We start from the raw sequence: 6430 nt of genomic DNA, 5'->3' as shown, positions 1-6430 counted from the left end.
GAGTCTGTAAAAGGATACACAAAGGGCATGGATAGACTTTGACACAATCAAGGAGTTGGGATGGGGAAGGCTGACCTTCTAGCCATTCTGTACCTCCCCAAAATTAAAGATGCCAGGTGGTGTTGGATACATCAAACACCTAGGCCAACAGCCACCAGACTCAGTGGGGAAAAGGTAGAGAATACCCAAAGATTGCAGTGTAGAAATCTTTGATTTTCCATGCATGTCTTGTGTGTGTATGTGTGTGTGTGTGTGTGTGTGTGTGTGTGTGTGTGTGTGTGTGTGTGTGTGTGTGTGTATGTGTGTGAACTCAGGGCCTAGGCTCTATCACTGAGTTTTCTTGCTCAAGGCTAGTGCTCTGCCACTTGAGCCACAGCCCCACTTGCATTTCGATGGTTAATTTTAGGTAAGTCTCAAGGACTTTCCTGTCCAGGGTGGCTTCAAAGCATGATGGGGGCCCAGGGAAACAGGAGTAAACACAATCCCTATGGTGGGCAACTCCTGCCTACTCGTGGCCACACGTGGAACATGCATCCCTTTGCTATCGTGGGGGACTATCCTCCCCTAGAGTTCAAATTGGGGAAGTGACCAGGGCCAACCTGACTTTCACTCACCCTGAGTGCTGATTCCAGAGCAGATCTGTTCCACCCTAGGCCAAGAGAGCTCCAGGAGGCCCTGCTCCCAGGGGCACAAGAAAGTGAGAAGTCAGCTCCAGGCCCAGCTAAGAGCCTTTGCCCATGGGCACCCCAACTTGGCCTTCCTGATCACCATAAGTCCTGTCAAAGAACAACCTAAAAAAAAAAACAAACCAAAATTGGAGCTGTGAATCAAAGTGGTAGAGCTCTAGCATTGAACCAAAGAGCTCAGGGACAGGGACCCAAGCTTTGAGTTCAAGACCTCCAGCTCACCTTCCTCCATAAAACACACATTAGCTAAATGTGAACTAGTAGAATTTGTGAAGTGTTTCTGAAGAATGGTGATACTGAAGAAAGCACCCTAATTCTAATGACAGCTGAACTTGTGACATACAGGTATGTGCTGAATCATTCACAGGTTACTGTTTTCTGGGTCCTTCCCACATAGCATGTTTTTTCTGAGTCTTCAAAAACCATGCTGTGTATTGAGTCATCCCAAAGGGTGCTATGTTCTAAGTCCTTGAGTGGGCTGTGCTGGTTTTTTCAAAGGGTGCTGTGTCCTTAGTCCATTACAAAATGTACTTTATGCTGAGTCCTTCAAAAGTGTTGTGTGCTAATTCATCCCAAATGGTGCTATGTGCTGACCCCATGAGAAGGGAGGGACAGGTGAGTTTTTCAATGGGTGCTGTGGCCCAATCCTTTACACAGGGTACTTTTGCTGAGGGCTTCAAAGAAGGCTGTGTGCTGAGTTGTCCCAATGGGTGCAATATGCTGCATCCTTGAGAAGAGAGGGATGAGGAGAGTGCTGTCTGCCGAGTCCTGTAGACTGTTTGCTCTGTACTGTCTTTTAAATGGTGCTGTGCTGAGTTCTTCCACAAGGTGTTATGTGCTGAGTCCTTCAAAATTGTGCTATGTGCTGAATTTTTCAAAGGGTGCTGTGCACTGAGTGTTTTACACAGGGTGCTACATACTCAGCCCTTCAAAGTGTGGTGTGTATGGAGTCTTAACCCAGGGTGCTATATGCTGAGTCCTGGGAAAGAGTGCTACATGCTGAGTTTTTCAAAGCGTGCCATGCACTGAGAACTATACACTGCGTGCTATGGACTCCTTCCTTCAAAGGGTGCTGTGTGCTGAGTCATCCCAAAGGCTATTATATGCTAAGTCCTTCAAAGGACACATTGTGCTGAGTCTTTTACTCAGGGTGCTTTGTGCTGTTTTTTGAAGTATGCTGTGTGTTGAGTCATCCCAAAGGGTGCTATGTTCTGAGTCCTTTAGAGGTAGTTTTCCCCAATAATCTCTCTCAGTCTTTCAGTCTCTGTCTCTGTCTCTGTCTCTGTCTCTGTCTCTTTCTCTGTCTCTGTCTCTGTCTCTGTCTCTGTCTCTGTCTCTGTCTCTCTGTCTCTGTCTCTCTCTCTCTCTCTCTCTCTCTCTCTCTCTCTCTCTCTCTCTCTCTCTCTCTCTCTCTCTCTCTCTCACTCACTGGGTCACTGTGCATGTTCTTGATATGTGTAGTGGAGAGGCTTGGAGGAGAGTCACCTCTAGCGGTGGGGCTGAGGGGAGATTCGATCCCCTGAGCAAGTGCTAGGGTTGGCGGGGAATGCTGAGCTGAGGTGAGGCTGTAATTCCCATGGCCTAGAAGCCTTAGGGCCCAGTCAGGGCTGCTCTTGTGGGAAAGGGTAGGGGGCAGAGCCAAGGGGAAGAGGGTTCTGGGCAGAGGGGAGGAGGAAGCAGGGCCCAGGGGCCACAGTGTGGAGGCAGCAGTGGCCAGGGTCTAGCAGGGGTAGGTGCACCTTCGCAGAGGGTGTGAGGCAGCCTGCGAGAGGAGTGGAGGTAGAGAGAGAGAGCAGAGAGGAGCGAGTACAGGCACGAGGGGAAGTGGCTTCCTATGCTCTGTTCGTGGATCAGTAGAAAAATAGCCAAAATGAGAATAAAGGCAACAAATGTACAGCCAAGAAAAATATAGTTAGAATAAAGGTAGAGTCAATAAAGGTGCAGCCAAGTGTATAGGATGCCTTGAACCAACACCCCCTTCCTGCAGGCATGCTTCCATGAAGCTTATGCTTTGTCTGGCACGATCTCTCATGCAGATTCAGCAGGAGGTGTCATGGCATTTCTTCTTTTTTTAAAATTTTTTAATTGAAGCTCTTGAATGTCTCCATGCACAGAAGGGACAAATCTAAAGATCATCCGGAAAATGACTGGAAATATAAGAATAAGAATTGGGAGAATTGATCTGACAATGGCAATTATAACTATTACACTAATCCAGTCCAGAGGATTGAGGGCCTCCACGTTATGCTTAAATAATGCTGCCAAAGATTGTAAAATTTTTACATCTAAATGAGCTTTGCTACCTGCTATAATTTTGTCCTGTAAAGATTCCATAACATGAGAGATATCTTTATCTCTCCAAACTCCTAACAAATGCTTTTTGGTGGCATTCCAATTAAAAGAAAAGTTATATTTTAGAGCAGTAACACAGATATATTTAAAACTAGCATGACATTTAACTGAGAGTTGTGTTTTTAAATTTTGAACTTCCTGACCTATAACCAGAACCACTTCCTCCAGAGCATTTATTTACATTTCTAACTTTTTATCTATAATTTGTTGTTCTGCTAGGGCTAATGAAACATTTTTGCTTAAATCAGTAACAAAACAAGCAGTGTTTACTTCATTTACGAAGGCTGCTGTAGAAATCGCTAGAGCTAATTATAGTTATTAGAGCACTAATTCCTAAAATCAAGGCCTCAACAAAGCGTTTTGGCTGCAACATAATATCCAGAATTTTCAGCATTTGTAAAGCAGAATTTTTAAACCAATTGTCATTTTATAGATCTACAGGTAACATTACATATGAAGGTCTTTTTAAAATAAAAATTACAGAATATGTTTTATCCAGAGAAGAAGTAAGACAATTAGTAAAAATACAATCCTTACAGCTAATATAAAAGATTTTCCTTGATTAATAATGATTAAATTATCTAGTTTTCCAACTAAAATTCCCATAGGATATCCCACACATGCTCTTACCCCAATTGCAGTACTCTTACTTTCTTTGTGCTTTTTCAGTAAAATCATGTTTGTTGCTGCAAAAAGTCTGAACAAATCCAGATGAATGCCCATTTTATTGTGAAAGGGAGAGTGACTCGACAAAATGGAAGCCACCCACCCTGGAGTGAGCCATCTTTTCAGGGGTTCCCCATGAGTTTCAGGAGCATAGCCATTAAACTTTCCTGAATTATGTTTTAAGTAGGCAGCATAATCAGAATCAGGGTTACCAATGGAAAAATCAAAAATACTATCTGGTGCCCCATAGGTTGTAAAAAACAGGCCTTTTGAAATCCACATTCCCACAATTTTGGTGAGGTAATTAATACATCCCCAAACTGATCTTTGTCATGATATATTTGTAGGCAGTTACCTAAATTTATATTCCTCTTAGGAATGAAAAAGGATTCATTATAAGTATGAAAACCTAATATCATGCCAATTTACCACATCAATCTTTTTTTGAACTTTTTATCATTGGATTGTTCAAGGTCATCAGTCAAAAAAGTTCTATAGTTTATAGGCAAACACCCGGGGATATTTTCTCCTGATAGCGTTATGCAAATTGGAGTGGTATCTGTCATTCCTTCATAATTAATAGTTTGAGAAGTCATATGAGAGTTAGAATAGTCCTCCAAACTCCCTAGCAGGTCACTATTATTTTTCATTACTTGTATTATATCCTCATCTCCCCCATCCCACGGGATGTAGAAGAGGAGGATTAGGAACATATGCCCAGTATTGTTCTCCTGAAACAGACACTGCCTGCACAGCAATAATGGCAAGTATAGCAAGAAACTTAATTTAAACAGTGATAGTCTTTCCTGTAGAAACAACAATCTCCTCCGCAGAATGAGTGCGCTCCTAAATTTGTTCCCAGGTTGGTGGTTGGGCTTCTTTTGTTGCCATGGCCTGTTGAGGAGAAAGGTGAAGACTTTTGAGCTTGTGCATCGCCTTCTTCATTTCTAGCTTCTGAGTTTTTATTCGCCTGGGTTTCTCTTATTTTTGGAGGGCACACGAGTCGGTTGAGATTCCAGATGGGTGACTCGGCATCCTGTGGAAACACACATGTATACCCTCTTCCCGAGGTGATTAATACATCCGGCCCTTTCCTAGTGCCTGTGAGCAAATCTTTCCTTTTAACTTTTGGCTGAACTTTAAATCCAATTTCGCTCCAATGTTTTTGCATAAGTGTAAGATTTTGTTCATTAGTATTAAGGTGATTATTTACAAATATGGTTAAAGCTAAAATTACAGCAATAATTTCCGCCTGTTGCTCTGAAATGTCAGATGCCCTTTTAATAATAGGGAAGTGGTCTGGAATGTATACCACTGAAGTTCCATTTGATGACCCATCAGTAAAAACTGTTAGAACTCCTTCTAAAGGTGTTGTTACCACTAATGGAAAAATGGTTTTTACCTCTTCCACAAATTTTAATAAAGGATGTTGAGGAACATGAAATTTTATTTGTCCTGTATAATTTAATAATGCTAATCCCCAATTCTCATCATTCTGTAATAATATTTTTAATTGCTTTTATTATAAGGCATAATTATATTATTCATTTCTTTCTCAAATAACTCTCGGGACCTACTCCTTGCCTTGACAATGAGTTGGCTGCACAAAAATACATAAGAAGCTATCATTCTTGTCTGACTGTGAGGCAAGTGAAGCCATTCCAGGACTCCATCTTGCCATAAACATCCTGTATGTGTATAAGATGTCTTTAACATTATAAAATCCCAGTCTTTATTATAGTCCAATTGGACCACTTTTGCTTGTAACTTTTCTTCCACCAATGAAATTTTTTCTAACATTATTGGAGTGAATTGTCTCTTAGATTTAGGATTAGAATCCCCTTTTAGGGCTTCAAACAATGGGTGTAATTCTCCTGTTGTAATTTTCAAGTAGGGTCTAACCCAATTTATGTTTCCTAGTAATTTTTAAAAATCATTTAATGTTTTTAATTTATCTAGCTTGAAACTCATTTTTGTGACATGATGTATTATATTTCCTAAATAATTTAAAGGTGTATTATGTTGAATTTTATCTGGAACAATAAGCAAACCAAAGTTGGTTAATTGCTCAATGGTTAATTGTTAAAATTTGTTCTGTTAAATGTTTACTTTCAGCAGCTATTAAAATATCATCCATATAATGAATAATATAAGCATTAGAAAACTCTTCCCCAGTTTTTTGTAAAGATTTATCCACAAATTTTTGACACAATGTAGGAGAATTTTTCATGCCTTGTGGCAAGACCTTCCACTGATATCTCTGCCAGGGCCTTTTCAAATTACATGAGCGCACGTGAAATGCAAATCTTTGAAAATCATTAGGATCCAATTTTATTGAAAAAAATTCCTGAAAATCAATGATTATTATATAACGTCCTTTAGGAATAGCCACAGGAGATGGAAGTCTTGGCTGAAGAGCCTTCATGTCATGCATGGTGTTATTAATGGCTCTGAGGTCTTGTAACAACCTCCATTACCCAGATTTCTTTTTAATTACAAAAACTGGAGTATTCCAAGGGCTATTGGATTCCTCTAAATGTCCTTTCTGTAATTGCTCATTTACCAATTGATCTACAGCTTGTATCTTCTCTTGAATTAGGGACTACTGATCAACCCACACAGGCTGATGATTTTTCCATGATATTGCATCAGCAAACTTCTCATCAGCGGCCTCTTTGAAAAAATTTGTACACTAAAGGAATCTGCAGTAACTAATTTTAGTTCCA

This window comes from Dipodomys merriami, unplaced genomic scaffold (assembly GCF_024711535.1).
Source record: "Dipodomys merriami isolate MVZ:Mamm:240054 unplaced genomic scaffold, mDipMer1.0.p SCAF_282, whole genome shotgun sequence".
In the NCBI taxonomy this organism is placed as follows: domain Eukaryota; kingdom Metazoa; phylum Chordata; class Mammalia; order Rodentia; family Heteromyidae; genus Dipodomys; species Dipodomys merriami.
Note: the sequence above shows the minus strand (reverse complement) of the source record.